Raw genomic sequence first — 6,442 nt, 5'->3', positions numbered from 1 at the left:
GACCCAGGGTCTCCTTTATTCTTTTATTTTCCTTATTTCCTTAATGTTTTAGCAAGTTTTTTAATGGATAGGAAGCCCCTCCTGATTTCCACCCTGATATCCTCCCAGAGGCTATATTCACTTACTTTCATTTAGAGGCTTACTCCTTGGAAGGCCCTCTAACATTCCAATCTTGCTTCCTCACTGCTCAGGAGGAGCCCCTCCTTCCTCTCTCTCCTGCCCCTGATACATCTCCAGCTGTCCACCTGCTGATGAAGTCCAGTGAGGAATTTTTCCATCCAGGTCTTATCCCAAATAGCATGAGATCTGCTGTGCCTCAAGGCTGAACATCTGCTGGTGCTACTCACAGAGGACACAGTGGCCTGGTCTTTTGTCCATGGCTGACTATCTTCCATCAGCTCCTGAGGGAATCTGGTCCTTCCTATTCTCCAGGCATAAGAGAAGCAAGATTCTCACTTGGTGCAGATGTGAGGTCTCCTTCTTGTGTAGATTATTATACCTCTGAGTCTGAGCCCAGCTCAGGGAGAGCTGAGGCTCAAGCAGAGCTAGTACTCTGGTAGGGGTGTATCTATTTCTTCAAAAATACGTTACTAGGTATGGGTTTCACAGTTTACTCAATGTTTATTCAGGATATGATATCATCATCTGAATTGCCTAAATATATTTATATAATAAATGTATTATATTTTACATTTTTTCCTTATGTACTGAAGATGCCTAGCTTGAGCTTAACTAGTGTTGTCCTTGGATTCATACCAGTGTGGCTTGTGTCAGGGGTCTTAGAGTGGGCTCACAGGGTTCCATTTGCATGAGATGACAAGGGAGCTTCTAAGAAGAACACATCCTGAGGGACACAACCTGGTCCAATCACACTAATTCTGCTTGGGAGTAGAAAGTCAGCTTTGACAAAGCCATGGGGTGTGACACTAGGATCTCTGGTGGCCCAACCCTTATAACCACACCCCTGAATGCTGTGAAAGAGAAGGACAGTTAGTGTTTTTTGTTTTCATTTGACTTTTTGTTTATTTTTAATATGTCAGGCATTAGTTGCACAAGACAACACATGACAATCTGAGAGAAATGCTTTGGGGAAGAAATCTTTCCTCTGGAATCTTACACTCTACCCCACGTGTATATAATGCCACATGTGGTTTTTGATGTTCAAGGCCTCAGATATGACCCCAAGTGCCCCAGGGAACTTCGTGCCTAGAACTTACAGCATGAACCTACTGATGGAAATTCTAGCATCCTTTTTCCCTGGGACCCTTGATCTGGTATCTTCTGAGACAATTTCCCTGTAGAATGCTACAACTGAATCCCTGATATGTCCAAACTCATCTCTTTGCCCTTCTAATTTCAATCCATGGTAGAAACCCACTTAGCTAGAGGCATTTGGGGGACATTTCTGTTACTTTATTTATTTCAGCTCCTGAACACTATCCCACCCACAGAGAGTGTGTCCTCTTTCCTCTACTGCTCTCCTAGACAAAAGTGGGGACTTCAAGGTAATTTTCCTGTAATAGCACAATTTGCTCTGGAAATATGCTTATTTCCTTCCCAGTTCCATCCAGCCTTTTTCTCCTCCACTTGTCCCTCCCTCCCAAGGAGTGATAATAGATTAGGAGATGTTACTTTAAAAATGTCTGTTATACTGAATAATACACCAGCTAGCTTAATGCTCTCAAACTAACTCTATTTTGATCAGATTGATAACAGCCTTGTTCATCTGACATGAACCCAAATGAATCTGTTATTTAGAATAGTTACATTTCCCCCAGGGATCTATGCCTTACTTAGTACAAGGCTTATACTGAAACTTAACTTGGAATAAATTTCACTAAAACAATGTGCACTTAGCTCTCTTACACAGAAAAAGTTACATGATTTATGGGTCAAGGGAACCTACCTTTTGTTCTATTCAAACTTGCTCTACTGTTGCTAAGAGGTACACATCTCCACATTCAGTGAAGAAAAACTGAGCCATTTACACCATTTCCATGTATTGTCTTCATAATTTTTCCAACATATTAAGCTTTCTATAAACTGAACAAAAATTTTAAGTTGGTACCAGTGGTTTCTATACTACTTGGCAGTTGAAAGCACAACTAACCATCACCAGGCTGACAGGGATCAAAGGCCCAGGAAGGGTGAATTCAGAAAAGGATTGTCTACGAAGACCAGAACAATCAGAAGAGAGGCTCCGGCCCTACATATCATGACATTATTTTATTATGCCCTTAATATACAAGGTTAAAAACCACTCTTTCATCAGAGAAAGATAGATACTTCACTTTTTACTCCAAGAAATAGCTTATCCAAATATCCCATTCAGGAAAAGTAGAGAAACTGAAAAACAAACAAAAAAAACTTCACCCCTTGGCAGACACAGGTAAACAAGACCTTCTCATCTCTAGACAGAGTCTCCTCACATATACCACTGTCCGTGACAATATGGTACTGTCATATCCCTTCTTTTTTTTAATACATTTAAAATTTCTTCATTCATTCAATATTTAGATTGTCCCTGTTATGTGTTCAGGTAAAGACTTACGAAGTCATTTGCCTACCGTGAAGTAGTTCACACTTTAGCTGAAAGAAAGAGAAGTAATTGATTATAGTATAATGTAGTTTGTGACATGGTAAGAGTTGTGATCTGCAGGGGCACAAATAGATTCAGAGAAATCTGACTGTAAGGGCTTTCAGTGAAGGGAAAATTTTTAAATGAGTCATAAATAGCAAGAATGAGCTATTAACACATATTAGAAAAAGGATATGTACCAGGCCAAAGAAACAGAATGTGAGTTTGGGTTTTCTATGGCCCTAAAGGGAAGTTCTATGTGCTATGCATTGGAGTTCAGGTGCTGAGAAAGCAGACTTTGAGACAAAAATTACCATACAAGGAGTTTACTAGGGAGTACTATGGGATCAACACTTAAGGGAAGAGAAGCCAGGAGAATTGAGACAGAGAATGTTGAGTTGCAGTGCAGTCACAAAGTGGCCTCGGCCAATTACAGTGAGGAGCTCCGAAGCTGGGATGACCCTTCTGAGGTGGAGTGAGGGGTATGAGTCTTTATACCTCTACATCGACCCGTCATTGAATACAGGCAGACCCCAGGAAAGGGGAGAAAACTTGGGCTAAATGCCAAAAGTAATTCCAGGAATGAACCCCAAATCTCTTTATTTACCAAACATCTATACGTCTCAATAGAGATTATTGAATCACCTGTCATCTTTCACCCGGGAATCCTCTATCTTTCAGAAGTGTGGTTTCCTTTGTGTCCACAACATATTCTTTTTCCAATCAATTATATAGTTGTAGTTTTTGTTTGTTTGTTTGTTTTTGCGGTACTCAGGCCTCTCACTGTTGTGGCTTCTCCTGCTGCGGAGCACAGGCTCTGAACACACAGGCTCACCGGCCATGGCTCACGGGCCCAGCCGCTCCGTGGCACGTGGGATCCCCCCGGACCGGGGCACGAACCCGCGTCCCCTGCATCGGCAGGCGGACTCTCAACCACTGCGCCACCAGGGAAGCCCCTGTAGTTGTAGTTTTGATTTCACTTAACCACAGGCATGAGAAACAGAAACTCTTACAGAAAGAAACTTGGTTTGGATCATTTTCCTTAAAAGGCAGTTATTGTTATGGGGTGTAACTGGGATATTACAGCTTCTTTAAGAGGGGAAAAAGCCATTTAATCTGCTGCTGTGAAAAGGCAGTGACAGAAAAAACTATCCTTACCAACTACCTCCTATCTATAGGATGCCCATTTCTCTCCAGGCACTGTGGGAAAATATGAGATCAGTAACCTCAAGGAGACCACGCCTTCATCTGTTAAAAGTCTACCTTGGTTATCAAGAAATAGGGATGTGGTTAATACTGTGTAGTCACAAGACCAACAGCATCAACTTCATCTAGGAATTGTTAGAAATGTGGGATTTAGTCCCCACCACAGACCTATTAGATCAGAAACAGTGGGGGTGGAGTCATGTGATCTGTGCTTTAACAAGCCCTCCAGATGACTCTGATGTGCTGGAGGTGGGGCTTAATTTACTGCACATGATAAGCATACTAAGCCAAATGTCTACAAGAGGCCATATTTTTTCTTTTGAAAAATATTTGTATTTATGTATTTATTTATATTCTGGTCACCCCATGCGGCATGTGGGATCTTAGACCAGGGATTGAACCCATGCCCCCTGCAGTGGAAGTGTGGAGTCCTTACCACTGGACGGACAGGGAATTCCCTATTTGTTCTTTTTTTAAATTTCAAAAATAAAATTATTTTATTTTTCCTGGTTCCAAAATGAATCCATATTCATAACAGGAGTATTTAATCTGAATAGTATAAGAGAATGGAAGTTCTATCACCCAGATGGCACCACTGTGAACATTTCAATGCATTTCTTTTCAGACATTTTTCATGCATATTTTATATGGAAAAAATACGATACTGTACTTGTTATTTAGTAACTCGTTTTTTTGATTTAGTAATCTATTTAGCTCAGGACATGTAGATGTAACAATGATAATTCAGATGACTCGGCCTGCAAGTACAAATGAACTTGCCTTTACTCTGAGCTCACCCATGCATTGCTAGCATGGCGTCTAGTCTTTTAAAGTATTTCTCTTCCTCAATATCTCCAAGCTTAGAACTCTGGTTTAAAGTTTTAAAAGGGTACGTATATTTAAAAGCAAGCAATTTTTAGTCTGTATTATGCAGTTAAAACAGTTATACAAGCAGGATGTCAACTTAAGCTAAATGTTTGGGGAAACATTAGCATGTAAAGTATTGGTTCTAGCTTCTAAATATGATTATCATCTGCTGTAAGTTTCCACTTGGCAGCTTCTCCATTCTGTTTACCTTAGTTCTGAAGAAAAAAATGTCCGGGGGGAGAAAATATCCTTTCTGTAATTCAAGACTGTGAGAGTACGCGAACTTGAATAAGGAAAGCCAGGAGCAAATTATTATCATGACTGTCATCATTATATTTCCCAGTGATATTGCACAATGCTGTTCAGGTTTGTGGTGACTAGGATACAACGCAGGCTTTCAAGGTGCGCAGACTTGGGAGGAAATTTTGCTCTGGCATTTGCTAGCTCTGTGGCTTGCTGCGTTACTTTGAGCCAGTTACGTACTTGACTTTTAAAGTCTTGTTCTCCTCACCTGAGGAAAGAATAACAGAAATTACCTTGCAAGATTAACTAGAGAACTGAATAACATGCTAAATGATGGATTTGGTTCTGAAAGGTTCCTGGTTTAAAGAAAACAACAAAAATTGAAGACATGAGAAGCAAATAACCTGTAAACACAGCTGAGTGTGATAAATACTTCTCCTTTCTCCACTTCCCTACCTCTGCATGAACGTGAAGGTAAGCAGGTCAATCCGTGGACTGAAAATGTGAAGCCAACAAAGACTTCCTCCTGACTGCCCAGCCTCTGCTTCCTCACCCTCTTCCACTACTGCAGCTGACCCTGCCTCAGTCTCAGGATCCTATTCGGTTCCTCCTCGTTCCTTTCAATCCAAATCTGGAAGCACTGGCCAATAGTTAATATACTTACATTAATTAAACTGAAATGGAATATGTTCCTCAGCAAGCTTTTACAGCCAGTGATAACTTTTAACTAGAATTATACAATGAATCTGAAGCAGAACATGACATAAAGTAGTAGAATGAGCACCAGATTTTGGGGCCACAGCTATGCTTCTCACGTTGGGCAAAAGTTGCTGTGACTGTGGGAAAGTTAACAAGCCTCAGTGACCTTCAGTTTCTCTGGCCTCACATTTGTTCCATGACGATTTTGGGGAGCTCCTGGGTGGAAGAGCTGGAATCCCTTCATCACCAGCATCTCCTCTTGTTTGGCATGAGCACCCTTCTATCCAGCTCTCCTCCCGTCTAGCCCTCCTCCAGGCCACCCCAAGGGCAGGCTGGCTCAGTCCTGTTTCTTCTAACCTTCACCAAACACTTCCTTTCACCAACAAGACTCCTCCATGTATATTTCTGATTACTGCGACTTGTTAGATATATTTTATTATTTTAATTTGTAACATTCAAATGGCTAAAAATTAAAATACAAAAATATGCTGTAAATCCTCTTCTACCCTGTTCTCCTCCCTTAGTTTCTCTCCCTACCCCACTCCACCAAATACAGGTTATCATCACTGCAATTTATTCCTTGTATATTCTTTATTTAGTCATACCTAAGTAAGGTCAAATATAAAATGTGTTTTACATTTTAATCTCAAATGTAGCATTTTATATATACAGCCTGCATCTTGCTTTTTTTTTTTTTTCCAGTATAGGAAGAGCACCCAATTCTTTCCTCCAGCTGAACAGTTTTCCTTTGTGTGAATATGACTTAACTATCTCTAATTGGAAGGATGTGGGTGATTTTCTGTCTTTTGATATTATATATAACATTGCAATGAATAATACTGTATGTAA

Source organism: Neophocaena asiaeorientalis, unplaced genomic scaffold (assembly GCF_003031525.2).
Source record: "Neophocaena asiaeorientalis asiaeorientalis breed wild unplaced genomic scaffold, Neophocaena_asiaeorientalis_V1.1 scaffold460, whole genome shotgun sequence".
NCBI lineage: Eukaryota > Metazoa > Chordata > Mammalia > Artiodactyla > Phocoenidae > Neophocaena > Neophocaena asiaeorientalis.
The sequence above is the reverse complement of the archived record's forward strand: the minus strand, read 5'-3'. Positions refer to the sequence as shown.